General features: G+C 40.0%; 17 non-coding genes across 17 annotated transcripts; all 17 read right to left on the reverse strand.

Annotated features, from left to right (window-relative positions):
• Window positions 1–366: 366 nt before the first annotated feature.
• trnal-uag (transfer RNA leucine (anticodon UAG)) lies at window positions 367–448 on the reverse strand. The gene has a single exon. It is a non-coding gene; the product is annotated as a tRNA-Leu (tRNA).
• Window positions 449–1,737: 1,289 nt separating this feature from the next.
• trnal-uag (transfer RNA leucine (anticodon UAG)) lies at window positions 1,738–1,819 on the reverse strand. Its single transcript has one exon. It is a non-coding gene; the product is annotated as a tRNA-Leu (tRNA).
• A 1,289-nt stretch (window positions 1,820–3,108) lies between these two features.
• trnal-uag (transfer RNA leucine (anticodon UAG)) lies at window positions 3,109–3,190 on the reverse strand. The gene has a single exon. It is a non-coding gene; the product is annotated as a tRNA-Leu (tRNA).
• Window positions 3,191–4,479: 1,289 nt separating this feature from the next.
• On the reverse strand, window positions 4,480–4,561 carry trnal-uag (transfer RNA leucine (anticodon UAG)). The gene has a single exon. It is a non-coding gene; the product is annotated as a tRNA-Leu (tRNA).
• A 1,289-nt stretch (window positions 4,562–5,850) lies between these two features.
• Window positions 5,851–5,932, reverse strand: trnal-uag (transfer RNA leucine (anticodon UAG)). The gene has a single exon. It is a non-coding gene; the product is annotated as a tRNA-Leu (tRNA).
• Window positions 5,933–7,221: 1,289 nt separating this feature from the next.
• trnal-uag (transfer RNA leucine (anticodon UAG)) lies at window positions 7,222–7,303 on the reverse strand. The gene has a single exon. It is a non-coding gene; the product is annotated as a tRNA-Leu (tRNA).
• A 1,289-nt stretch (window positions 7,304–8,592) lies between these two features.
• Window positions 8,593–8,674, reverse strand: trnal-uag (transfer RNA leucine (anticodon UAG)). The gene has a single exon. It is a non-coding gene; the product is annotated as a tRNA-Leu (tRNA).
• Window positions 8,675–9,963: 1,289 nt separating this feature from the next.
• On the reverse strand, window positions 9,964–10,045 carry trnal-uag (transfer RNA leucine (anticodon UAG)). The gene has a single exon. It is a non-coding gene; the product is annotated as a tRNA-Leu (tRNA).
• Window positions 10,046–11,334: 1,289 nt separating this feature from the next.
• trnal-uag (transfer RNA leucine (anticodon UAG)) lies at window positions 11,335–11,416 on the reverse strand. Its single transcript has one exon. It is a non-coding gene; the product is annotated as a tRNA-Leu (tRNA).
• A 1,289-nt stretch (window positions 11,417–12,705) lies between these two features.
• trnal-uag (transfer RNA leucine (anticodon UAG)) lies at window positions 12,706–12,787 on the reverse strand. Its single transcript has one exon. It is a non-coding gene; the product is annotated as a tRNA-Leu (tRNA).
• Window positions 12,788–14,076: 1,289 nt separating this feature from the next.
• Window positions 14,077–14,158, reverse strand: trnal-uag (transfer RNA leucine (anticodon UAG)). Its single transcript has one exon. It is a non-coding gene; the product is annotated as a tRNA-Leu (tRNA).
• A 1,289-nt stretch (window positions 14,159–15,447) lies between these two features.
• trnal-uag (transfer RNA leucine (anticodon UAG)) lies at window positions 15,448–15,529 on the reverse strand. The gene has a single exon. It is a non-coding gene; the product is annotated as a tRNA-Leu (tRNA).
• Window positions 15,530–16,807: 1,278 nt separating this feature from the next.
• On the reverse strand, window positions 16,808–16,889 carry trnal-uag (transfer RNA leucine (anticodon UAG)). Its single transcript has one exon. It is a non-coding gene; the product is annotated as a tRNA-Leu (tRNA).
• A 1,269-nt stretch (window positions 16,890–18,158) lies between these two features.
• On the reverse strand, window positions 18,159–18,240 carry trnal-uag (transfer RNA leucine (anticodon UAG)). Its single transcript has one exon. It is a non-coding gene; the product is annotated as a tRNA-Leu (tRNA).
• A 3,090-nt stretch (window positions 18,241–21,330) lies between these two features.
• trnal-uag (transfer RNA leucine (anticodon UAG)) lies at window positions 21,331–21,412 on the reverse strand. The gene has a single exon. It is a non-coding gene; the product is annotated as a tRNA-Leu (tRNA).
• A 1,280-nt stretch (window positions 21,413–22,692) lies between these two features.
• trnal-uag (transfer RNA leucine (anticodon UAG)) lies at window positions 22,693–22,774 on the reverse strand. Its single transcript has one exon. It is a non-coding gene; the product is annotated as a tRNA-Leu (tRNA).
• A 1,289-nt stretch (window positions 22,775–24,063) lies between these two features.
• trnal-uag (transfer RNA leucine (anticodon UAG)) lies at window positions 24,064–24,145 on the reverse strand. Its single transcript has one exon. It is a non-coding gene; the product is annotated as a tRNA-Leu (tRNA).
• Between the last annotated feature and the right edge of the window lie 2,306 nt (window positions 24,146–26,451).

The following is a 26,451-nucleotide window of genomic DNA, read 5'->3' on the forward strand; positions in this document are numbered from 1 at the left end:
GTAAGGCATTTATTATATTGCTATTTCTGACTTTCGTGTCGCACCTGCCTGGTTGAAAAATGTTTTTCATGTTTTTGTATGCGGGGCGTTGTCCTCAGGTAATCGCATGGTGTGCTTTCACCGTAAAGCCTTTTTGAAATCTGACACAGTGGCTGGATAAACAAGAAGTTAAGCTTTATGTTGAAGTATAATACTTGTATTTTCATGAATGCTAAATATTTATATATTTACCGCTAGAGCACAGGACGAGGTGTGCTAAAGATGGCATCGGTGTAATTTCCCTTGAATGAATATCGAAACGCTACCAAAGTTTGAATTGACCCAAGAGATGACCACACTTAAGACTTGCACGAACAACAAAAAGGATGGCAGCGGTGGGATTCGAACCCACGCCTCCAGAGAGACTGGAGCCTAAATCCAGCGCCTTAGACCACTCGGCCACACCACCCTTCACCGTCAACAATCCCAAACTTTGTCATCTGTTACCTAAGCCTGCTAAGCTACCATTAATTTCGGTCTCTTATTTTTTCTTTTTTCCTTTTGTATCCTTCATTTATATCATGTTGCTTTTTCTTACTGTCTCAACACATTATTTGTTTTGCTGCTATGTCTGAAGAGCACATTTATAGAGCCCTTTAACCTCTCTTGGGTAGGGGGCGGTATTTTCACGTCCGGAAGAAAAGCGTGCCCAATGTAAACTGCCTGTTACTCAGGCCTAGAAGCTAGGATATGCATGTAATTGGTAGATTTGGATAGAAGACACTCTAAAGGTTCTAAAACTGTTCAAATCATGTCTATGAGTATAACATAACTGATATGGCAGGCGAAACCCCGAGGACAAACTATCCCCCCAAAAATTCAGCCTTCCACTGTTTCCAATGGCTTTCATGTTTATTATGAGGCAAAGTCCTCCCAGATTGCAGTTCCTAGGGCGTCCACTAGATGTCAACAGTCTTTAGAAAGACTTTCAGGCTGGTTTTTGGAAAAATGAGCTAGAAGTTGTAGTTTTTCTAAGTTGCTCCCATTTTGGCTGTAGTGTTTCAATTGCGCTTGGGTGAAAGCGCGCCCTTTGTTATTTATCTCCAGTATTGAACATTCTATTCTCTGTCTTAAACGTAATTGTTTATTTACTTATTAGGGTACCTGAGGTTTGATTATAAGCGTTGTTTGACTTGTTTGGATAAGTTTATTGGTAACGTTTGGGATTCATTTTGTATGCATTTTGAAGAAGGGAAACCGGTGGATTATTGAATGAAGCGTGCCAGCTAAACAGAGTTTTTATGGATATAAAGAAGGACTTTATCGAACAAAAGGACCATTTGTGATGTAACTGGGACCTTTTGGAGTGCCAACAGAAGAAGATCTTCAAAGGTAAGGCATTTATTATATTGCTATTTCTGACTTTCGTGTCGCACCTGCCTGGTTGAAAAATGTTTTTCATGTTTTTGTATGCGGGGCGTTGTCCTCAGGTAATCGCATGGTGTGCTTTCACCGTAAAGCCTTTTTGAAATCTGACACAGTGGCTGGATAAACAAGAAGTTAAGCTTTATGTTGAAGTATAATACTTGTATTTTCATGAATGCTAAATATTTATATATTTACCGCTAGAGCACAGGACGAGGTGTGCTAAAGATGGCATCGGTGTAATTTCCCTTGAATGAATATCGAAACGCTACCAAAGTTTGAATTGACCCAAGAGATGACCACACTTAAGACTTGCACGAACAACAAAAAGGATGGCAGCGGTGGGATTCGAACCCACGCCTCCAGAGAGACTGGAGCCTAAATCCAGCGCCTTAGACCACTCGGCCACACCACCCTTCACCGTCAACAATCCCAAACTTTGTCATCTGTTACCTAAGCCTGCTAAGCTACCATTAATTTCGGTCTCTTATTTTTTCTTTTTTCCTTTTGTATCCTTCATTTATATCATGTTGCTTTTTCTTACTGTCTCAACACATTATTTGTTTTGCTGCTATGTCTGAAGAGCACATTTATAGAGCCCTTTAACCTCTCTTGGGTAGGGGGCGGTATTTTCACGTCCGGAAGAAAAGCGTGCCCAATGTAAACTGCCTGTTACTCAGGCCTAGAAGCTAGGATATGCATGTAATTGGTAGATTTGGATAGAAGACACTCTAAAGGTTCTAAAACTGTTCAAATCATGTCTATGAGTATAACATAACTGATATGGCAGGCGAAACCCCGAGGACAAACTATCCCCCCAAAAATTCAGCCTTCCACTGTTTCCAATGGCTTTCATGTTTATTATGAGGCAAAGTCCTCCCAGATTGCAGTTCCTAGGGCGTCCACTAGATGTCAACAGTCTTTAGAAAGACTTTCAGGCTGGTTTTTGGAAAAATGAGCTAGAAGTTGTAGTTTTTCTAAGTTGCTCCCATTTTGGCTGTAGTGTTTCAATTGCGCTTGGGTGAAAGCGCGCCCTTTGTTATTTATCTCCAGTATTGAACATTCTATTCTCTGTCTTAAACGTAATTGTTTATTTACTTATTAGGGTACCTGAGGTTTGATTATAAGCGTTGTTTGACTTGTTTGGATAAGTTTATTGGTAACGTTTGGGATTCATTTTGTATGCATTTTGAAGAAGGGAAACCGGTGGATTATTGAATGAAGCGTGCCAGCTAAACAGAGTTTTTATGGATATAAAGAAGGACTTTATCGAACAAAAGGACCATTTGTGATGTAACTGGGACCTTTTGGAGTGCCAACAGAAGAAGATCTTCAAAGGTAAGGCATTTATTATATTGCTATTTCTGACTTTCGTGTCGCACCTGCCTGGTTGAAAAATGTTTTTCATGTTTTTGTATGCGGGGCGTTGTCCTCAGGTAATCGCATGGTGTGCTTTCACCGTAAAGCCTTTTTGAAATCTGACACAGTGGCTGGATAAACAAGAAGTTAAGCTTTATGTTGAAGTATAATACTTGTATTTTCATGAATGCTAAATATTTATATATTTACCGCTAGAGCACAGGACGAGGTGTGCTAAAGATGGCATCGGTGTAATTTCCCTTGAATGAATATCGAAACGCTACCAAAGTTTGAATTGACCCAAGAGATGACCACACTTAAGACTTGCACGAACAACAAAAAGGATGGCAGCGGTGGGATTCGAACCCACGCCTCCAGAGAGACTGGAGCCTAAATCCAGCGCCTTAGACCACTCGGCCACACCACCCTTCACCGTCAACAATCCCAAACTTTGTCATCTGTTACCTAAGCCTGCTAAGCTACCATTAATTTCGGTCTCTTATTTTTTCTTTTTTCCTTTTGTATCCTTCATTTATATCATGTTGCTTTTTCTTACTGTCTCAACACATTATTTGTTTTGCTGCTATGTCTGAAGAGCACATTTATAGAGCCCTTTAACCTCTCTTGGGTAGGGGGCGGTATTTTCACGTCCGGAAGAAAAGCGTGCCCAATGTAAACTGCCTGTTACTCAGGCCTAGAAGCTAGGATATGCATGTAATTGGTAGATTTGGATAGAAGACACTCTAAAGGTTCTAAAACTGTTCAAATCATGTCTATGAGTATAACATAACTGATATGGCAGGCGAAACCCCGAGGACAAACTATCCCCCCAAAAATTCAGCCTTCCACTGTTTCCAATGGCTTTCATGTTTATTATGAGGCAAAGTCCTCCCAGATTGCAGTTCCTAGGGCGTCCACTAGATGTCAACAGTCTTTAGAAAGACTTTCAGGCTGGTTTTTGGAAAAATGAGCTAGAAGTTGTAGTTTTTCTAAGTTGCTCCCATTTTGGCTGTAGTGTTTCAATTGCGCTTGGGTGAAAGCGCGCCCTTTGTTATTTATCTCCAGTATTGAACATTCTATTCTCTGTCTTAAACGTAATTGTTTATTTACTTATTAGGGTACCTGAGGTTTGATTATAAGCGTTGTTTGACTTGTTTGGATAAGTTTATTGGTAACGTTTGGGATTCATTTTGTATGCATTTTGAAGAAGGGAAACCGGTGGATTATTGAATGAAGCGTGCCAGCTAAACAGAGTTTTTATGGATATAAAGAAGGACTTTATCGAACAAAAGGACCATTTGTGATGTAACTGGGACCTTTTGGAGTGCCAACAGAAGAAGATCTTCAAAGGTAAGGCATTTATTATATTGCTATTTCTGACTTTCGTGTCGCACCTGCCTGGTTGAAAAATGTTTTTCATGTTTTTGTATGCGGGGCGTTGTCCTCAGGTAATCGCATGGTGTGCTTTCACCGTAAAGCCTTTTTGAAATCTGACACAGTGGCTGGATAAACAAGAAGTTAAGCTTTATGTTGAAGTATAATACTTGTATTTTCATGAATGCTAAATATTTATATATTTACCGCTAGAGCACAGGACGAGGTGTGCTAAAGATGGCATCGGTGTAATTTCCCTTGAATGAATATCGAAACGCTACCAAAGTTTGAATTGACCCAAGAGATGACCACACTTAAGACTTGCACGAACAACAAAAAGGATGGCAGCGGTGGGATTCGAACCCACGCCTCCAGAGAGACTGGAGCCTAAATCCAGCGCCTTAGACCACTCGGCCACACCACCCTTCACCGTCAACAATCCCAAACTTTGTCATCTGTTACCTAAGCCTGCTAAGCTACCATTAATTTCGGTCTCTTATTTTTTCTTTTTTCCTTTTGTATCCTTCATTTATATCATGTTGCTTTTTCTTACTGTCTCAACACATTATTTGTTTTGCTGCTATGTCTGAAGAGCACATTTATAGAGCCCTTTAACCTCTCTTGGGTAGGGGGCGGTATTTTCACGTCCGGAAGAAAAGCGTGCCCAATGTAAACTGCCTGTTACTCAGGCCTAGAAGCTAGGATATGCATGTAATTGGTAGATTTGGATAGAAGACACTCTAAAGGTTCTAAAACTGTTCAAATCATGTCTATGAGTATAACATAACTGATATGGCAGGCGAAACCCCGAGGACAAACTATCCCCCCAAAAATTCAGCCTTCCACTGTTTCCAATGGCTTTCATGTTTATTATGAGGCAAAGTCCTCCCAGATTGCAGTTCCTAGGGCGTCCACTAGATGTCAACAGTCTTTAGAAAGACTTTCAGGCTGGTTTTTGGAAAAATGAGCTAGAAGTTGTAGTTTTTCTAAGTTGCTCCCATTTTGGCTGTAGTGTTTCAATTGCGCTTGGGTGAAAGCGCGCCCTTTGTTATTTATCTCCAGTATTGAACATTCTATTCTCTGTCTTAAACGTAATTGTTTATTTACTTATTAGGGTACCTGAGGTTTGATTATAAGCGTTGTTTGACTTGTTTGGATAAGTTTATTGGTAACGTTTGGGATTCATTTTGTATGCATTTTGAAGAAGGGAAACCGGTGGATTATTGAATGAAGCGTGCCAGCTAAACAGAGTTTTTATGGATATAAAGAAGGACTTTATCGAACAAAAGGACCATTTGTGATGTAACTGGGACCTTTTGGAGTGCCAACAGAAGAAGATCTTCAAAGGTAAGGCATTTATTATATTGCTATTTCTGACTTTCGTGTCGCACCTGCCTGGTTGAAAAATGTTTTTCATGTTTTTGTATGCGGGGCGTTGTCCTCAGGTAATCGCATGGTGTGCTTTCACCGTAAAGCCTTTTTGAAATCTGACACAGTGGCTGGATAAACAAGAAGTTAAGCTTTATGTTGAAGTATAATACTTGTATTTTCATGAATGCTAAATATTTATATATTTACCGCTAGAGCACAGGACGAGGTGTGCTAAAGATGGCATCGGTGTAATTTCCCTTGAATGAATATCGAAACGCTACCAAAGTTTGAATTGACCCAAGAGATGACCACACTTAAGACTTGCACGAACAACAAAAAGGATGGCAGCGGTGGGATTCGAACCCACGCCTCCAGAGAGACTGGAGCCTAAATCCAGCGCCTTAGACCACTCGGCCACACCACCCTTCACCGTCAACAATCCCAAACTTTGTCATCTGTTACCTAAGCCTGCTAAGCTACCATTAATTTCGGTCTCTTATTTTTTCTTTTTTCCTTTTGTATCCTTCATTTATATCATGTTGCTTTTTCTTACTGTCTCAACACATTATTTGTTTTGCTGCTATGTCTGAAGAGCACATTTATAGAGCCCTTTAACCTCTCTTGGGTAGGGGGCGGTATTTTCACGTCCGGAAGAAAAGCGTGCCCAATGTAAACTGCCTGTTACTCAGGCCTAGAAGCTAGGATATGCATGTAATTGGTAGATTTGGATAGAAGACACTCTAAAGGTTCTAAAACTGTTCAAATCATGTCTATGAGTATAACATAACTGATATGGCAGGCGAAACCCCGAGGACAAACTATCCCCCCAAAAATTCAGCCTTCCACTGTTTCCAATGGCTTTCATGTTTATTATGAGGCAAAGTCCTCCCAGATTGCAGTTCCTAGGGCGTCCACTAGATGTCAACAGTCTTTAGAAAGACTTTCAGGCTGGTTTTTGGAAAAATGAGCTAGAAGTTGTAGTTTTTCTAAGTTGCTCCCATTTTGGCTGTAGTGTTTCAATTGCGCTTGGGTGAAAGCGCGCCCTTTGTTATTTATCTCCAGTATTGAACATTCTATTCTCTGTCTTAAACGTAATTGTTTATTTACTTATTAGGGTACCTGAGGTTTGATTATAAGCGTTGTTTGACTTGTTTGGATAAGTTTATTGGTAACGTTTGGGATTCATTTTGTATGCATTTTGAAGAAGGGAAACCGGTGGATTATTGAATGAAGCGTGCCAGCTAAACAGAGTTTTTATGGATATAAAGAAGGACTTTATCGAACAAAAGGACCATTTGTGATGTAACTGGGACCTTTTGGAGTGCCAACAGAAGAAGATCTTCAAAGGTAAGGCATTTATTATATTGCTATTTCTGACTTTCGTGTCGCACCTGCCTGGTTGAAAAATGTTTTTCATGTTTTTGTATGCGGGGCGTTGTCCTCAGGTAATCGCATGGTGTGCTTTCACCGTAAAGCCTTTTTGAAATCTGACACAGTGGCTGGATAAACAAGAAGTTAAGCTTTATGTTGAAGTATAATACTTGTATTTTCATGAATGCTAAATATTTATATATTTACCGCTAGAGCACAGGACGAGGTGTGCTAAAGATGGCATCGGTGTAATTTCCCTTGAATGAATATCGAAACGCTACCAAAGTTTGAATTGACCCAAGAGATGACCACACTTAAGACTTGCACGAACAACAAAAAGGATGGCAGCGGTGGGATTCGAACCCACGCCTCCAGAGAGACTGGAGCCTAAATCCAGCGCCTTAGACCACTCGGCCACACCACCCTTCACCGTCAACAATCCCAAACTTTGTCATCTGTTACCTAAGCCTGCTAAGCTACCATTAATTTCGGTCTCTTATTTTTTCTTTTTTCCTTTTGTATCCTTCATTTATATCATGTTGCTTTTTCTTACTGTCTCAACACATTATTTGTTTTGCTGCTATGTCTGAAGAGCACATTTATAGAGCCCTTTAACCTCTCTTGGGTAGGGGGCGGTATTTTCACGTCCGGAAGAAAAGCGTGCCCAATGTAAACTGCCTGTTACTCAGGCCTAGAAGCTAGGATATGCATGTAATTGGTAGATTTGGATAGAACACACTCTAAAGGTTCTAAAACTGTTCAAATCATGTCTATGAGTATAACATAACTGATATGGCAGGCGAAACCCCGAGGACAAACTATCCCCCCAAAAATTCAGCCTTCCACTGTTTCCAATGGCTTTCATGTTTATTATGAGGCAAAGTCCTCCCAGATTGCAGTTCCTAGGGCGTCCACTAGATGTCAACAGTCTTTAGAAAGACTTTCAGGCTGGTTTTTGGAAAAATGAGCTAGAAGTTGTAGTTTTTCTAAGTTGCTCCCATTTTGGCTGTAGTGTTTCAATTGCGCTTGGGTGAAAGCGCGCCCTTTGTTATTTATCTCCAGTATTGAACATTCTATTCTCTGTCTTAAACGTAATTGTTTATTTACTTATTAGGGTACCTGAGGTTTGATTATAAGCGTTGTTTGACTTGTTTGGATAAGTTTATTGGTAACGTTTGGGATTCATTTTGTATGCATTTTGAAGAAGGGAAACCGGTGGATTATTGAATGAAGCGTGCCAGCTAAACAGAGTTTTTATGGATATAAAGAAGGACTTTATCGAACAAAAGGACCATTTGTGATGTAACTGGGACCTTTTGGAGTGCCAACAGAAGAAGATCTTCAAAGGTAAGGCATTTATTATATTGCTATTTCTGACTTTCGTGTCGCACCTGCCTGGTTGAAAAATGTTTTTCATGTTTTTGTATGCGGGGCGTTGTCCTCAGGTAATCGCATGGTGTGCTTTCACCGTAAAGCCTTTTTGAAATCTGACACAGTGGCTGGATAAACAAGAAGTTAAGCTTTATGTTGAAGTATAATACTTGTATTTTCATGAATGCTAAATATTTATATATTTACCGCTAGAGCACAGGACGAGGTGTGCTAAAGATGGCATCGGTGTAATTTCCCTTGAATGAATATCGAAACGCTACCAAAGTTTGAATTGACCCAAGAGATGACCACACTTAAGACTTGCACGAACAACAAAAAGGATGGCAGCAGTGGGATTCGAACCCACGCCTCCAGAGAGACTGGAGCCTAAATCCAGCGCCTTAGACCACTCGGCCACACCACCCTTCACCGTCAACAATCCCAAACTTTGTCATCTGTTACCTAAGCCTGCTAAGCTACCATTAATTTCGGTCTCTTATTTTTTCTTTTTTCCTTTTGTATCCTTCATTTATATCATGTTGCTTTTTCTTACTGTCTCAACACATTATTTGTTTTGCTGCTATGTCTGAAGAGCACATTTATAGAGCCCTTTAACCTCTCTTGGGTAGGGGGCGGTATTTTCACGTCCGGAAGAAAAGCGTGCCCAATGTAAACTGCCTGTTACTCAGGCCTAGAAGCTAGGATATGCATGTAATTGGTAGATTTGGATAGAACACACTCTAAAGGTTCTAAAACTGTTCAAATCATGTCTATGAGTATAACATAACTGATATGGCAGGCGAAACCCCGAGGACAAACTATCCCCCCAAAAATTCAGCCTTCCACTGTTTCCAATGGCTTTCATGTTTATTATGAGGCAAAGTCCTCCCAGATTGCAGTTCCTAGGGCGTCCACTAGATGTCAACAGTCTTTAGAAAGACTTTCAGGCTGGTTTTTGGAAAAATGAGCTAGAAGTTGTAGTTTTTCTAAGTTGCTCCCATTTTGGCTGTAGTGTTTCAATTGCGCTTGGGTGAAAGCGCGCCCTTTGTTATTTATCTCCAGTATTGAACATTCTATTCTCTGTCTTAAACGTAATTGTTTATTTACTTATTAGGGTACCTGAGGTTTGATTATAAGCGTTGTTTGACTTGTTTGGATAAGTTTATTGGTAACGTTTGGGATTCATTTTGTATGCATTTTGAAGAAGGGAAACCGGTGGATTATTGAATGAAGCGTGCCAGCTAAACAGAGTTTTTATGGATATAAAGAAGGACTTTATCGAACAAAAGGACCATTTGTGATGTAACTGGGACCTTTTGGAGTGCCAACAGAAGAAGATCTTCAAAGGTAAGGCATTTATTATATTGCTATTTCTGACTTTCGTGTCGCACCTGCCTGGTTGAAAAATGTTTTTCATGTTTTTGTATGCGGGGCGTTGTCCTCAGGTAATCGCATGGTGTGCTTTCACCGTAAAGCCTTTTTGAAATCTGACACAGTGGCTGGATAAACAAGAAGTTAAGCTTTATGTTGAAGTATAATACTTGTATTTTCATGAATGCTAAATATTTATATATTTACCGCTAGAGCACAGGACGAGGTGTGCTAAAGATGGCATCGGTGTAATTTCCCTTGAATGAATATCGAAACGCTACCAAAGTTTGAATTGACCCAAGAGATGACCACACTTAAGACTTGCACGAACAACAAAAAGGATGGCAGCGGTGGGATTCGAACCCACGCCTCCAGAGAGACTGGAGCCTAAATCCAGCGCCTTAGACCACTCGGCCACACCACCCTTCACCGTCAACAATCCCAAACTTTGTCATCTGTTACCTAAGCCTGCTAAGCTACCATTAATTTCGGTCTCTTATTTTTTCTTTTTTCCTTTTGTATCCTTCATTTATATCATGTTGCTTTTTCTTACTGTCTCAACACATTATTTGTTTTGCTGCTATGTCTGAAGAGCACATTTATAGAGCCCTTTAACCTCTCTTGGGTAGGGGGCGGTATTTTCACGTCCGGAAGAAAAGCGTGCCCAATGTAAACTGCCTGTTACTCAGGCCTAGAAGCTAGGATATGCATGTAATTGGTAGATTTGGATAGAACACACTCTAAAGGTTCTAAAACTGTTCAAATCATGTCTATGAGTATAACATAACTGATATGGCAGGCGAAACCCCGAGGACAAACTATCCCCCCAAAAATTCAGCCTTCCACTGTTTCCAATGGCTTTCATGTTTATTATGAGGCAAAGTCCTCCCAGATTGCAGTTCCTAGGGCGTCCACTAGATGTCAACAGTCTTTAGAAAGACTTTCAGGCTGGTTTTTGGAAAAATGAGCTAGAAGTTGTAGTTTTTCTAAGTTGCTCCCATTTTGGCTGTAGTGTTTCAATTGCGCTTGGGTGAAAGCGCGCCCTTTGTTATTTATCTCCAGTATTGAACATTCTATTCTCTGTCTTAAACGTAATTGTTTATTTACTTATTAGGGTACCTGAGGTTTGATTATAAGCGTTGTTTGACTTGTTTGGATAAGTTTATTGGTAACGTTTGGGATTCATTTTGTATGCATTTTGAAGAAGGGAAACCGGTGGATTATTGAATGAAGCGTGCCAGCTAAACAGAGTTTTTATGGATATAAAGAAGGACTTTATCGAACAAAAGGACCATTTGTGATGTAACTGGGACCTTTTGGAGTGCCAACAGAAGAAGATCTTCAAAGGTAAGGCATTTATTATATTGCTATTTCTGACTTTCGTGTCGCACCTGCCTGGTTGAAAAATGTTTTTCATGTTTTTGTATGCGGGGCGTTGTCCTCAGGTAATCGCATGGTGTGCTTTCACCGTAAAGCCTTTTTGAAATCTGACACAGTGGCTGGATAAACAAGAAGTTAAGCTTTATGTTGAAGTATAATACTTGTATTTTCATGAATGCTAAATATTTATATATTTACCGCTAGAGCACAGGACGAGGTGTGCTAAAGATGGCATCGGTGTAATTTCCCTTGAATGAATATCGAAACGCTACCAAAGTTTGAATTGACCCAAGAGATGACCACACTTAAGACTTGCACGAACAACAAAAAGGATGGCAGCGGTGGGATTCGAACCCACGCCTCCAGAGAGACTGGAGCCTAAATCCAGCGCCTTAGACCACTCGGCCACACCACCCTTCACCGTCAACAATCCCAAACTTTGTCATCTGTTACCTAAGCCTGCTAAGCTACCATTAATTTCGGTCTCTTATTTTTTCTTTTTTCCTTTTGTATCCTTCATTTATATCATGTTGCTTTTTCTTACTGTCTCAACACATTATTTGTTTTGCTGCTATGTCTGAAGAGCACATTTATAGAGCCCTTTAACCTCTCTTGGGTAGGGGGCGGTATTTTCACGTCCGGAAGAAAAGCGTGCCCAATGTAAACTGCCTGTTACTCAGGCCTAGAAGCTAGGATATGCATGTAATTGGTAGATTTGGATAGAACACACTCTAAAGGTTCTAAAACTGTTCAAATCATGTCTATGAGTATAACATAACTGATATGGCAGGCGAAACCCCGAGGACAAACTATCCCCCCAAAAATTCAGCCTTCCACTGTTTCCAATGGCTTTCATGTTTATTATGAGGCAAAGTCCTCCCAGATTGCAGTTCCTAGGGCGTCCACTAGATGTCAACAGTCTTTAGAAAGACTTTCAGGCTGGTTTTTGGAAAAATGAGCTAGAAGTTGTAGTTTTTCTAAGTTGCTCCCATTTTGGCTGTAGTGTTTCAATTGCGCTTGGGTGAAAGCGCGCCCTTTGTTATTTATCTCCAGTATTGAACATTCTATTCTCTGTCTTAAACGTAATTGTTTATTTACTTATTAGGGTACCTGAGGTTTGATTATAAGCGTTGTTTGACTTGTTTGGATAAGTTTATTGGTAACGTTTGGGATTCATTTTGTATGCATTTTGAAGAAGGGAAACCGGTGGATTATTGAATGAAGCGTGCCAGCTAAACAGAGTTTTTATGGATATAAAGAAGGACTTTATCGAACAAAAGGACCATTTGTGATGTAACTGGGACCTTTTGGAGTGCCAACAGAAGAAGATCTTCAAAGGTAAGGCATTTATTATATTGCTATTTCTGACTTTCGTGTCGCACCTGCCTGGTTGAAAAATGTTTTTCATGTTTTTGTATGCGGGGCGTTGTCCTCAGGTAATCGCATGGTGTGCTTTCACCGTAAAGCCTTTTTGAAATCTGACACAGTGGCTGGATAAACAAGAAGTTAAGCTTTATGTTGAAGTATAATACTTGTATTTTCATGAATGCTAAATATTTATATATTTACCGCTAGAGCACAGGACGAGGTGTGCTAAAGATGGCATCGGTGTAATTTCCCTTGAATGAATATCGAAACGCTACCAAAGTTTGAATTGACCCAAGAGATGACCACACTTAAGACTTGCACGAACAACAAAAAGGATGGCAGCGGTAGGATTCGAACCCACACCTCCAGAGAGACTGGAGCCTAAATCCAGCGCCTTAGACCACTCGGCCACACCACCCTTCACCGTCAACAATCCCAAACTTTGTCATCTGTTACCTAAGCCTGCTAAGCTACCATTAATTTCGGTCTCTTATTTTTTCTTTTTTCCTTTTGTATCCTTCATTTATATCATGTTGCTTTTTCTTACTGTCTCAACACATTATTTGTTTTGCTGCTATGTCTGAAGAGCACATTTATAGAGCCCTTTAACCTCTCTTGGGTAGGGGGCGGTATTTTCACGTCCGGAAGAAAAGCGTGCCCAATGTAAACTGCCTGTTACTCAGGCCTAGAAGCTAGGATATGCATGTAATTGGTAGATTTGGATAGAACACACTCTAAAGGTTCTAAAACTGTTCAAATCATGTCTATGAGTATAACATAACTGATATGGCAGGCGAAACCCCGAGGACAAACTATCCCCCCAAAAATTCAGCCTTCCACTGTTTCCAATGGCTTTCATGTTTATTATGAGGCAAAGTCCTCCCAGATTGCAGTTCCTAGGGCGTCCACTAGATGTCAACAGTCTTTAGAAAGACTTTCAGGCTGGTTTTTGGAAAAATGAGCTAGAAGTTGTAGTTTTTCTAAGTTGCTCCCATTTTGGCTGTAGTGTTTCAATTGCGCTTGGGTGAAAGCGCGCCCTTTGTTATTTATCTCCAGTATTGAACATTCTATTCTCTGTCTTAAACGTAATTGTTTATTTACTTATTAGGGTACCTGAGGTTTGATTATAAGCGTTGTTTGACTTGTTTGGATAAGTTTATTGGTAACGTTTGGGATTCATTTTGTATGCATTTTGAAGAAGGGAAACCGGTGGATTATTGAATGAAGCGTGCCAGCTAAACAGAGTTTTTATGGATATAAAGAAGGACTTTATCGAACAAAAGGACCATTTGTGATGTAACTGGGACCTTTTGGAGTGCCAACAGAAGAAGATCTTCAAAGGTAAGGCATTTATTATATTGCTATTTCTGACTTTCGTGTCGCACCTGCCTGGTTGAAAAATGTTTTTCATGTTTTTGTATGCGGGGCGTTGTCCTCAGGTAATCGCATGGTGTGCTTTCACCGTAAAGCCTTTTTGAAATCTGACACAGTGGCTGGATAAACAAGAAGTTAAGCTTTATGTTGAAGTATAATACTTGTATTTTCATGAATGCTAAATATTTATATATTTACCGCTAGAGCACAGGACGAGGTGTGCTAAAGATGGCATCGGTGTAATTTCCCTTGAATGAATATCGAAACGCTACCAAAGTTTGAATTGACCCAAGAGATGACCACACTTAAGACTTGCACGAACAACAAAAAGGATGGCAGCAGTGGGATTCGAACCCACGCCTCCAGAGAGACTGGAGCCTAAATCCAGCGCCTTAGACCACTCGGCCACACCACCCTTCACCGTCAACAATCCCAAACTTTGTCATCTGTTACCTAAGCCTGCTAAGCTACCATTAATTTCGGTCTCTTATTTTTTCTTTTTTCCTTTTGTATCCTTCATTTATATCATGTTGCTTTTTCTTACTGTCTCAACACATTATTTGTTTTGCTGCTATGTCTGAAGAGCACATTTATAGAGCCCTTTAACCTCTCTTGGGTAGGGGGCGGTATTTTCACGTCCGGAAGAAAAGCGTGCCCAATGTAAACTGCCTGTTACTCAGGCCTAGAAGCTAGGATATGCATGTAATTGGTAGATTTGGATAGAACACACTCTAAAGGTTCTAAAACTGTTCAAATCATGTCTATGAGTATAACATAACTGATATGGCAGGCGAAACCCCGAGGACAAACTATCCCCCCAAAAATTCAGCCTTCCACTGTTTCCAATGGCTTTCATGTTTATTATGAGGCAAAGTCCTCCCAGATTGCAGTTCCTAGGGCGTCCACTAGATGTCAACAGTCTTTAGAAAGACTTTCAGGCTGGTTTTTGGAAAAATGAGCTAGAAGTTGTAGTTTTTCTAAGTTGCTCCCATTTTGGCTGTAGTGTTTCAATTGCGCTTGGGTGAAAGCGCGCCCTTTGTTATTTATCTCCAGTATTGAACATTCTATTCTCTGTCTTAAACGTAATTGTTTATTTACTTATTAGGGTACCTGAGGTTTGATTATAAGCGTTGTTTGACTTGTTTGGATAAGTTTATTGGTAACGTTTGGGATTCATTTTGTATGCATTTTGAAGAAGGGAAACCGGTGGATTATTGAATGAAGCGTGCCAGCTAAACAGAGTTTTTATGGATATAAAGAAGGACTTTATCGAACAAAAGGACCATTTGTGATGTAACTGGGACCTTTTGGAGTGCCAACAGAAGAAGATCTTCAAAGGTAAGGCATTTATTATATTGCTATTTCTGACTTTCGTGTCGCACCTGCCTGGTTGAAAAATGTTTTTCATGTTTTTGTATGCGGGGCGTTGTCCTCAGCTAATCGCATGGTGTGCTTTCACCGTAAAGCCTTTTTGAAATCTGACACAGTGGCTGGATAAACAAGAAGTTAAGCTTTATGTTGAAGTATAATACTTGTATTTTCATGAATGCTAAATATTTATATATTTACCGCTAGAGCACAGGACGAGGTGTGCTAAAGATGGCATCGGTGTAATTTCCCTTGAATGAATATCGAAACGCTACCAAAGTTTGAATTGACCCAAGAGATGACCACACTTAAGACTTGCACGAACAACAAAAAGGATGGCAACGGTGGGATTCGAACCCACGCCTCCAGAGAGACTGGAGCCTAAATCCAGTGCCTTAGACCACTCGGCCACACCACCCTTCACCGTCAACAATCCCAAACTTTGTCATCTGTTACCTAAGCCTGCTAAGCTACCATTAATTTCGGTCTCTTATTTTTTCTTTTTTCCTTTTGTATCCTTAATTTATATCATGTTGCTTTTTCTTACTGTCTCAACACATTATTTGTTTTGCTGCTATGTCTGAAGAGCACATTTATAGAGCCCTTTAACCTCTCTTGGGTAGGGGGCGGTATTTTCACGTCCGGAAGAAAAGCGTGCCCAATGTAAACTGCCTGTTACTCAGGCCTAGAAGCTAGGATATGCATGTAATTGGTAGATTTGGATAGAACACACTCTAAAGGTTCTAAAACTGTTCAAATCATGTCTATGAGTATAACATAACTGATATGGCAGGCGAAACCCCGAGGACAAACTATCCCCCCAAAAATTCAGCCTTCCACTGTTTCCAATGGCTTTCATGTTTATTATGAGGCAAAGTCCTCCCAGATTGCAGTTCCTAGGGCGTCCACTAGATGTCAACAGTCTTTAGAAAGACTTTCAGGCTGGTTTTTGTAAAAATGAGCTAGAAGTTGTAGTTTTTCTAAGTTGCTCCCATTTTGGCTGTAGTGTTTCAATTGCGCTTGGGTGAAAGCGCGCCCTTTGTTATTTATCTCCAGTATTGAACATTCTATTCTCTGTCTTAAACGTAATTGTTTATTTACTTATTAGGGTACCTGAGGTTTGATTATAAGCGTTGTTTGACTTGTTTGGATAAGTTTATTGGTAACGTTTGGGATTCATTTTGTATGCATTTTGAAGAAGGGAAACCGGTGGATTATTGAATGAAGCGTGCCAGCTAAACAGAGTTTTTATGGATATAAAGAAGGACTTTATCGAACAAAAGGACCATTTGTGATGTAACTGGGACCTTTTGGAGTGCCAACAGAAGAAGATCTTCAAAGGTAAGGCATTTATTATATTGCTATTTCTGACTTTCGTGTCGCACCTGGCTGGTTGAAAAATGTTTTTCATGTTTTTGTATGCGGGGCGTTGTCCTCAGGTAATCGCATGGTGTGCTTTCACCGTAAAGCCTTTTTGAAATCTGACACAGTGGCTGGATAAACAAGAAGTTAAGCTTTATGTTGAAGTATAATACTTGTATTTTCATGAATGCTAGATATTTATATATTTACCGCTAGAGCACAGGACGAGGTGTGCTAAAGATGGCATCGGTGTAATTTCCCTTGAATGAATATCGAAACGCTACCAAAGTTTGAATTGACCCAAGAGATGAACACGCACGAACAACAAAAAGGATGGCAGCGGTGGGATTCGAACCCACGCCTCCAGAGAGACTGGAGCCTAAATCCAGCGCCTTAGACCACTCGGCCACACCACCCTTCACCGTCAACAATCCCAAACTTTGTCATCTGTTACCTAAGCCTGCTAAGCTACCATTAATTTCGGTCTCTTATTTTTTCTTTTTTCCTTTTGTATCCTTCATTTATATCATGTTGCTTTTTCTTACTGTCTCAACACATTATTTGTTTTGCTGCTATGTCTGAAGAGCACATTTATAGAGCCCTTTAACCTCTCTTGGGTAGGGGGCGGTATTTTCACGTCCGGAAGAAAAGCGTGCCCAATGTAAACTGCCTGTTACTCAGGCCTAGAAGCTAGGATATGCATGTAATTGGTAGATTTGGATAGAACACACTCCAAAGGTTCTAAAACTGTTCAAATCATGTCTATGAGTATAACATAACTGATATGGCAGGCGAAACCCCGAGGACAAACTATCCCCCCAAAAATTCAGCCTTCCACTGTTCCCAATGGCTTTCATGTTTATTATGAGGTAAAGTCCTCCCAGATTGCAGTTCCTAGGGCGTCCACTAGATGTCAACAAAGACTTTCAGGCTGGTTTTTGGAAAAATGAGCTAGAAGTTGTAGTTTTTCTAAGTTGCTCCCATTTTGGCTGTAGTGTTTCAATTGCGCTTGGGTGAAAGCGCGCCCTTTGTTATTTATCTCCAGTATTGAACATTCTATTCTCTGTCTTAAACGTAATTGTTTATTTACTTATTAGGGTACCTGAGGTTTGATTATAAGCGTTGTTTGACTTGTTTGGATAAGTTTATTGGTAACGTTTGGGATTCATTTTGTATGCATTTTGAAGAAGGGAAACCGGTGGATTATTGAATGAAGCGTGCCAGCTAAACAGAGTTTTTATGGATATAAAGAAGGACTTTATCGAACAAAAGGACCATTTGTGATGTAACTGGGACCTTTTGGAGTGCCAACAGAAGAAGATCTTCAAAGGTAAGGCATTTATTATATTGCTATTTCTGACTTTCGTGTCGCACCTGCCTGGTTGAAAAATGTTTTTCATGTTTTTGTATGCGGGGCGTTGTCCTCAGGTAATCGCATGGTGTGCTTTCACCGTAAAGCCTTTTTGAAATCTGACACAGTGGCTGGATAAACAAGAAGTTAAGCTTTATGTTGAAGTATAATACTTGTATTTTCATGAATGCTAAATATTTATATATTTACCGCTAGAGCACAGGACGAGGCGTGCTAAAGATGGCATCGGTGTAATTTCCCTTGAATGAATATCGAAACGCTACCAAAGTTTGAATTGACCCAAGAGATGAACACGCACGAACAACAAAAAGGATGGCAGCGGTGGGATTCGAACCCACGCCTCCAGAGAGACTGGAGCCTAAATCCAGCGCCTTAGACCACTCGGCCACACCACCCTTCACCGTCAACAATCCCAAACTTTGTCATCTGTTACCTAAGCCTGCTAAGCTACCATTAATTTCGGTCTCTTATTTTTTCTTTTTTCCTTTTGTATCCTTCATTTATATCATGTTGCTTTTTCTTACTGTCTCAACACATTATTTGTTTTGCTGCTATGTCTGAAGAGCACATTTATAGAGCCCTTTAACCTCTCTTGGGTAGGGGGCGGTATTTTCACGTCCGGAAGAAAAGCGTGCCCAATGTAAACTGCCTGTTACTCAGGCCTAGAAGCTAGGATATGCATGTAATTGGTAGATTTGGATAGAAGACACTCCAAAGGTTCTAAAACTGTTCAAATCATGTCTATGAGTATAACATAACTGATATGGCAGGCGAAACCCCGAGGACAAACTATCCCCCCAAAAATTCAGCCTTCCACTGTTTCCAATGGCTTTCATGTTTATTATGAGGCAAAGTCCTCCCAGATTGCAGTTCCTAGGGCGTCCACTAGATGTCAACAAAGACTTTCAGGCTGGTTTTTGGAAAAATGAGCTAGAAGTTGTAGTTTTTCTAACCTGTCTAGGATCAGCGTGGCGCTAGCGGCACCCCCCCCCCCCCCCCACTGAAAAACCAGTGCCGCGAAATTCAAAAAAAATATTTTTTTAAAATATTTAACTTTCACACATTAAAGTCCAATACAGCTAATGAAAGACACAGATCTTATGAATCCAGTCAACATTTCCGATTTTTAAAATGTTTTACAGGGAAGACACAATATGTAAAGATGTACATCTATTACCTAAAAACACATTAGCATATTCCACCATCTTTTATTTGTCCACCAACACCAGTAGCCATCACCAATTCGGCTAAACTAAGATATTTATAGCCCCTAACCAACAAAAAAACTCATTAGATGACAGTCTGATAACATATTTATGGTATGGGATAGGTTTTGTTAGAAAAAAGTGCATATTTCAGGTATATGGCATAGTTTACAATTGCACCCACCATCACAAATGGACTAGAATAATTACAATGAGCAACGTGTTTACCTAACTACTAATCATCAAACATTTCGTAAAAATACACAGCATACACGAATCGAAAGACACAGATCCTGTGAATACAGACAATATTTCAGATTTTCTAAGTGTCTTACAGCGAAAACACAATAAATCGTTATATTAGCTTAGCACATAGCAATTAGCAGCCCAGCATTGATTCTAGCCAAAGTGAGCGATAAAAGTCAACATCGCCAAAAGATATTAATTTTTTCACTAACCTTCTCAGAATTCTTCCGATGACACTCCTGTAACATCACATTACAACATGCATATACAGTTTGATCGAAAATGTTTATATTTAGCCACCAAAATCATGGTTAGACAATGTGAAATGTAACTCGGCTGGTCAGAATTTGTCCTTGCGCCACTTAGACAGTGATCTACTCTTATACATAAATACTCATAAACGTGACTAAAAAATATAGGGTGGACAGGGATTGATAGACAATTTAATTCTTAATACAATTGCGTTATTACATTTTTTAATTTATCCTTACTTTTCAATACAGTTTGCGCCAAGCGAAGCTACGTCAAAAAACATGGCGTCCTAAGCCACTAAAATGTTTCGACAGAAACACGATTTATCATAATAAAAATGTCCTACCTTGAGCTGTTCTTCCATCAGTATCTTGGGCAAAGGATCCTTTCTTGGGAGAAATCGTCTTTTGGTGGAAAGCTGTCCTCTTGCCATGTGGAAATGTCAACTACGTTCGGGATGAACTGAAAAGCGTGTCCAACTTTTCACATCGTTGCAAAAATAAATGTCACAAAATCGCACTAAACGGATATAAATTGCTATAAAACGCTTTAAATTAACTACTTTGTGATGTTTGTAACTCCTATAACGAGTGAAAAGATGACCGGAGAAATATAACAGGCTAAACTAATGCTTGGAACAGGAGAGGGTCGGTGTCTTCCACGCGCGTTACGCAGCAAGAAAAGACTTGCTAGCTAAAGGTTTTTTTCATTTGTAGGGCCTGTGAACGAGCAATCGAGCCCGTTGGAATCGTCATCACGTAAAGGCATCCAGGGGAAGACGTAAGAAGTGTCCGTATAGTCATAGCAACGACAGTGCCCGTTTAAATGACTTCAGAAAAGTGGCCAACGTTTCTCAAATCTGACTCCATGTCAGGGAAATTGCTGTAGAATGGGCTCTGTTCCACTTAGAGACAAAATTTCAACTCCTATAGAAACTATAGACTGTTTTCTATCCAATAATAATAATAATATGCATATTGTACGATCAAGGATTTTGTGGGAAGCCGTTTAAAAAATTAGCCACATTAGCATAAATAGTCTAAACAGCGCCCCCATCCCCAACAGGCTAAGTTGCTCCCATTTTGGCTGTAGTGTTTCAATTGCGCTTGGGTGAAAGCGCGCCCTTTGTTATTTATCTCCAGTATTGAACATTCTATTCTCTGTCTTAAACGTAATTGTTTATTTACTTATTAGGGTACCTGAGGTTTGATTATAAGCGTTGTTTGACTTGTTTGGATAAGTTTATTGGTAACGTTTGGGATTCATTTTGTATGCATTTTGAAGAAGGGAAACCGGTGGATTATTGAATGAAGCGTGCTAGCTAAACAGAGTTTGTATGGATATAAAGAAGGACTTTATCGAACAAAAGGACCATTTGTGATGTAACTGGGACCTTTTGGAGTGCCAACAGAAGAAGATCTTCAAAGGTAAGGCATTTATTATATTGCTATTTCTGACTTTCGTGTCGCACCTGCCTGGTTGAAAAATGTTTTTCATGTTTTTGTATGCGGGGCGTTGTCCTCAGGTAATCGCATGGTGTGCTTTCACCGTAAAGCCTTTTTGAAATCTGACACAGTGGCTGGATAAACAAGAAGTTAAGCTTTATGTTGAAGTATAATACTTGTATTTTCATGAATGCTAAATATTTATATATTTACCGCTAGAGCACAGGACAAGGTGTGCTAAAGATGGCATCGGTGTAATTTCCCTTGAATGAATATCGAAACGCTACCAAAGTTTGAATTGACCCAAGAGATGAACACGCACGAACAACAAAAGGGATGGCAGCGGTGGGATTCGAACCCACGCCTCCAGAGAGACTGGAGCCTAAATCCAGCGCCTTAGACCACTCGGCCACACCACCCTTCACTGTCAACAATCCCAAACTTTGTCATCTGTTACCTAAGCCTGCTAAGCTACCATTAATTTCGGTCTCTTATTTTTTCTTTTTTCCTTTTGTATCCTTCATTTATATCATGTTGCTTTTTCTTACTGTCTCAACACATTATTTGTTTTGCTGCTATGTCTGAAGAGCACATTTATAGAGCCCTTTAACCTCTCTTGGGTAGGGGGCGGTATTTTCACGTCCGGAAGAAAAGCGTGCCCAATGTAAACTGCCTGTTACTCAGGCCTAGAAGCTAGGATATGCATGTAATTGGTAGATTTGGATAGAAGACACTCCAAAGGTTCTAAAACTGTTCAAATCATGTCTATGAGTATAACATAACTGATATGGCAGGCGAAACCCCGAGGACAAACTATCCCCCCAAAAATTCAGCCTTCCACTGTTTCCAATGGCTTTCATGTTTATTATGAGGCAAAGTCCTCCCAGATTGCAGTTCCTAGGGCGTCCACTAGATGTCAACAAAGACTTTCAGGCTGGTTTTTGGAAAAATGAGCTAGAAGTTGTAGTTTTTCTAAGTTGCTCCCATTTTGGCTGTAGTGTTTCAATTGCGCTTGGGTGAAAGCGCGCCCTTTGTTATTTATCTCCAGTATTGAACATTCTATTCTCTGTCTTAAACGTAATTGTTTATTTACTTATTAGGGTACCTGAGGTTTGATTATAAGCGTTGTTTGACTTGTTTGGATAAGTTTATTGGTAACGTTTGGGATTCATTTTGTATGCATTTTGAAGAAGGGAAACCGGTGGATTATTGAATGAAGCGTGCCAGCTAAACAGAGTTTTTATGGATATAAAGAAGGACTTTATCGAACAAAAGGACCATTTGTGATGTAACTGGGACCTTTTGGAGTGCCAACAGAAGAAGATCTTCAAAGGTAAGGCATTTATTATATTGCTATTTCTGACTTTCGTGTCGCACCTGCCTGGTTGAAAAATGTTTTTCATGTTTTTGTATGCGGGGCGTTGTCCTCAGGTAATCGCATGGTGTGCTTTCACCGTAAAGCCTTTTTGAAATCTGACACAGTGGCTGGATAAACAAGAAGTTAAGCTTTATGTTGAAGTATAATACTTGTATTTTCATGAATGCTAAATATTTATATATTTACCGCTAGAGCACAGGACGAGGTGTGCTAAAGATGGCATCGGTGTAATTTCCCTTGAATGAATATCGAAACGCTACCAAAGTTTGAATTGACCCAAGAGATGACCACACTTAAGACTTGCACGAACAACAAAAAGGATGGCAGCGGTGGGATTCGAACCCACGCCTCCAGAGAGACTGGAGCCTAAATCCAGCGCCTTAGACCACTCGGCCACACCACCCTTCACCGTCAACAATCCCAAACTTTGTCATCTGTTACCTAAGCCTGCTAAGCTACCATTAATTTCGGTCTCTTATTTTTTCTTTTTTCCTTTTGTATCCTTCATTTATATCATGTTGCTTTTTCTTACTGTCTCAACACATTATTTGTTTTGCTGCTATGTCTGAAGAGCACATTTATAGAGCCCTTTAACCTCTCTTGGGTAGGGGGCGGTATTTTCACGTCCGGAAGAAAAGCGTGCCCAATGTAAACTGCCTGTTACTCAGGCCTAGAAGCTAGGATATGCATGTAATTGGTAGATTTGGATAGAAGACACTCTAAAGGTTCTAAAACTGTTAAAACCATGTCTATGAGTATAACATAACTGATATGGCAGGCGAAACCCCGAGGACAAACTATCCCCCCAAAAATTCAGCCTTCCACTGTTTCCAATGGCTTTCATGTTTATTATGAGGCAAAGTCCTCCCAGATTGCAGTCCCTAGGGCGTCCACTAGATGTCAACAGTCTTTAGAAAGACTTTCTGGCTGGTTTTTGGAAAAATGAGCTAGAAGTTGTAGTTTTTCTAAGTTGCTCCCATTTTGGCTGTAGTGTTTCAATTGCGCTTGGGTGAAAGCGCGCCCTTTGTTATTTATCTCCAGTATTGAACATTCTATTCTCTGTCTTAAACGTAATTGTTTATTTACTTATTAGGGTACCTGAGGTTTGATTATAAGCGTTGTTTAACTTGTTTGGATAAGTTTATTGGTAACGTTTGGGATTCATTTTGTATGCATTTTGAAGAAGGGAAACCGGTGGATTATTGAATGAAGCGTGCCAGCTAAACAGAGTTTTTATGGATATAAAGAAGGACTTTATCGAACAAAAGGACCATTTGTGATGTAACTGGGACCTTTTGGAGTGCCAACAGAAGAAGATCTTCAAAGGTAAGGCATTTATTATATTGCTATTTCTGACTTTCGTGTCGCACCTGCCTGGTTGAAAAATGTTTTTCATGTTTTTGTATGCGGGGCGTTGTCCTCAGGTAATCGCATGGTGTGCTTTCACCGTAAAGCCTTTTTGAAATCTGACACAGTGGCTGGATAAACAAGAAGTTAAGCTTTATGTTGAAGTATAATACTTGTATTTTCATGAATGCTAAATATTTATATATTTACCGCTAGAGCACAGGACGAGGTGTGCTAAAGATGGCATCGGTGTAATTTCCCTTGAATGAATATCGAAACGCTACCAAAGTTTGAATTGACCCAAGAGATGACCACACTTAAGACTTGCACGAACAACAAAAAGGATGGCAGCGGTGGGATTCGAACCCACGCCTCCAGAGAGACTGGAGCCTAAATCCAGCGCCTTAGACCACTCGGCCACACCACCCTTCACTGTCAACAATCCCAAACTTTGTCATCTGTTACCTAAGCCTGCTAAGCTACCATTAATTTCGGTCTCTTATTTTTTCTTTTTTCCTTTTGTATCCTTCATTTATATCATGTTGCTTTTTCTTACTGTCTCAACACATTATTTGTTTTGCTGCTATGTCTGAAGAGCACATTTATAGAGCCCTTTAACCTAGGGGGCGGTATTTTCACGTCCGGAAGAAAAGCGTGCCCAATGTAAACTGCCTGTTACTCAGGCCTAGAAGCTAGGATATGCATGTAATTGGTAGATTTGGATAGAAGACACTCCAAAGGTTCTAAAACCGTTCAAATCATGTCTATGAGTATAACATAACTGATATGGCAGGCGAAACCCCGAGGACAAACTATCCCCCCAAAAATTCAGCCTTCCACTGTTTCCAATGGCTTTCATGTTTATTATGAGGCAAAGTCCTCGCAGATTGCAGTTCCTAGGGCGTCCACTAGATGTCAACAGTCTTTAGAAAGACTTTCAGGCTGGTTTTTGGAAAAATGAGCTAGAAGTTGTAGTTTTTCTAATTTGCTCCCATTTTGGCTGTAGTGTTTCAATTGCGCTTGGGTGAAAGCGCGCCCTTTGTTATTTATCTCCAGTATTGAACATTCTATTCTCTGTCTTAACTTCTTGAGAATACAGGGGGTGCTGTTTCGCATTAGCATAATTGCCTCTACAGATTAAACTGCCTCTTTTTCAATTATTGCTGTTACTATATGCATATAACCATATAGCATTGGATAGAAAACAAGCTATGGTTTCTAAAACCGTTCCAATTGAGTCTCTGAGTCAAACACAGGTCATTTCACAGCACTTTCCCTGAGCCAGAAGAAAATTGCAAGATGTGTATGCTCGCTTCAAAGCTCTGCCTATATATGGTCACGCGACCTATGACCCGAATCACACTTCCTTCTTCTTCCTCTGGGTGTCTGGAAGACGTCAGAGGAGAAATTTTTTGTTTATCTTGTACTGACGTGAAATAAGACCTATTTCTTTAGCGTGACCGACAACTTCCGGTTTCTGAAATGCGCGTTTTCAGAGGTGGCATTGTATTTTGTTATGCTGACGTTATGGATGAAAACTATCTCCGTGTCGAAGTTTGTTTGAAACATGTGACCATATCACCGTAATGTATGTTTTTTCAATATAGTTTAATCAGATTATTAGAATTTTTTCGGGAGTTTTGCCGTGTTCCGTTCTTTGAGTTTTTTAACTTTGGACATGGACCGTGCCAGTCGACCAGTACCCAGGCTAAATGAAGAGGGGAGGTTGCCATTGTGAATGGATTGAACGACTCATCAGGACTAAGGACACCTTGATCAACATTCTGATGAAAGACCAGCAATAGTAAGACCCAATTTACGATGTTATTTCATATATCTGTCGTGCATGTGAACTGGTCGGGCGCGTCCAGCCGGTTCTGGCTGGCCTCGTTATGCTAATTTAGCGATACATTTTGTTTTCGCTATAAAACATTTAAAAAATCTGAAATATTGTTTGGATTCACCAGATGTTGGGCTTTCAATGTCTGTACGCTGTGTATTTTTTCTGAAATGTTTTAAGACAAGTAATTAGTTATATAATGTTGGTCTCTGTAATTGTTCTAGCTGCATCAGCACTATATCAGATTGCAGCTGCAATGTAGAACTGTGATTTATACCTGAAAAATGCACATAAAAAAAAAAAAAACTATGCTATACCATAAATATGTTATCAGACTGTCATCTTATAAATTTGTTTGTTGGTTTGTGGCTATCAATATCTTAGTTTAGCCGAATTGGTGATAGCACCTGATGGAGTAAGAAACTGTTGGAGTAAGAAAATGGTGTCTTTTGCTAACGTGTTTAGCTAATAGATTTACATATTTTGTCTTCCCTGTAAAACATTTAAAAAATCTGAAATGGTGGTTTTATTCACAAGATCTGTGTCTTTCATTGGGTGTCTTGGACTTGTGATTTAATGATATTTAGATGCTACTATTTAATTGTGACGCTATGCTAGCGATGCTAATCAGTGTGTGGGGGGGGGGGTGCTCCCGGATCCGGGTTAGGTACTCTGTAGAGGTTAAACGTAATTGTTTATTTACTTATTAGGGTACCTGAGGTTTGATTATAAGCGTTGTTTGACTTGTTTGGATAAGTTTATTGGTAACGTTTGGGATTCATTTTGTATGCATTTTGAAGAAGGGAAACCGGTGGATTATTGAATGAAGCGTGCCAGCTAAACAGAGTTTTTATGGATATAAAGAAGGACTTTATCGAACAAAAGGACCATTT

This window comes from Salvelinus fontinalis, unplaced genomic scaffold (genome assembly GCF_029448725.1).
Source record: "Salvelinus fontinalis isolate EN_2023a unplaced genomic scaffold, ASM2944872v1 scaffold_1543, whole genome shotgun sequence".
Classification (NCBI taxonomy): domain Eukaryota; kingdom Metazoa; phylum Chordata; class Actinopteri; order Salmoniformes; family Salmonidae; genus Salvelinus; species Salvelinus fontinalis.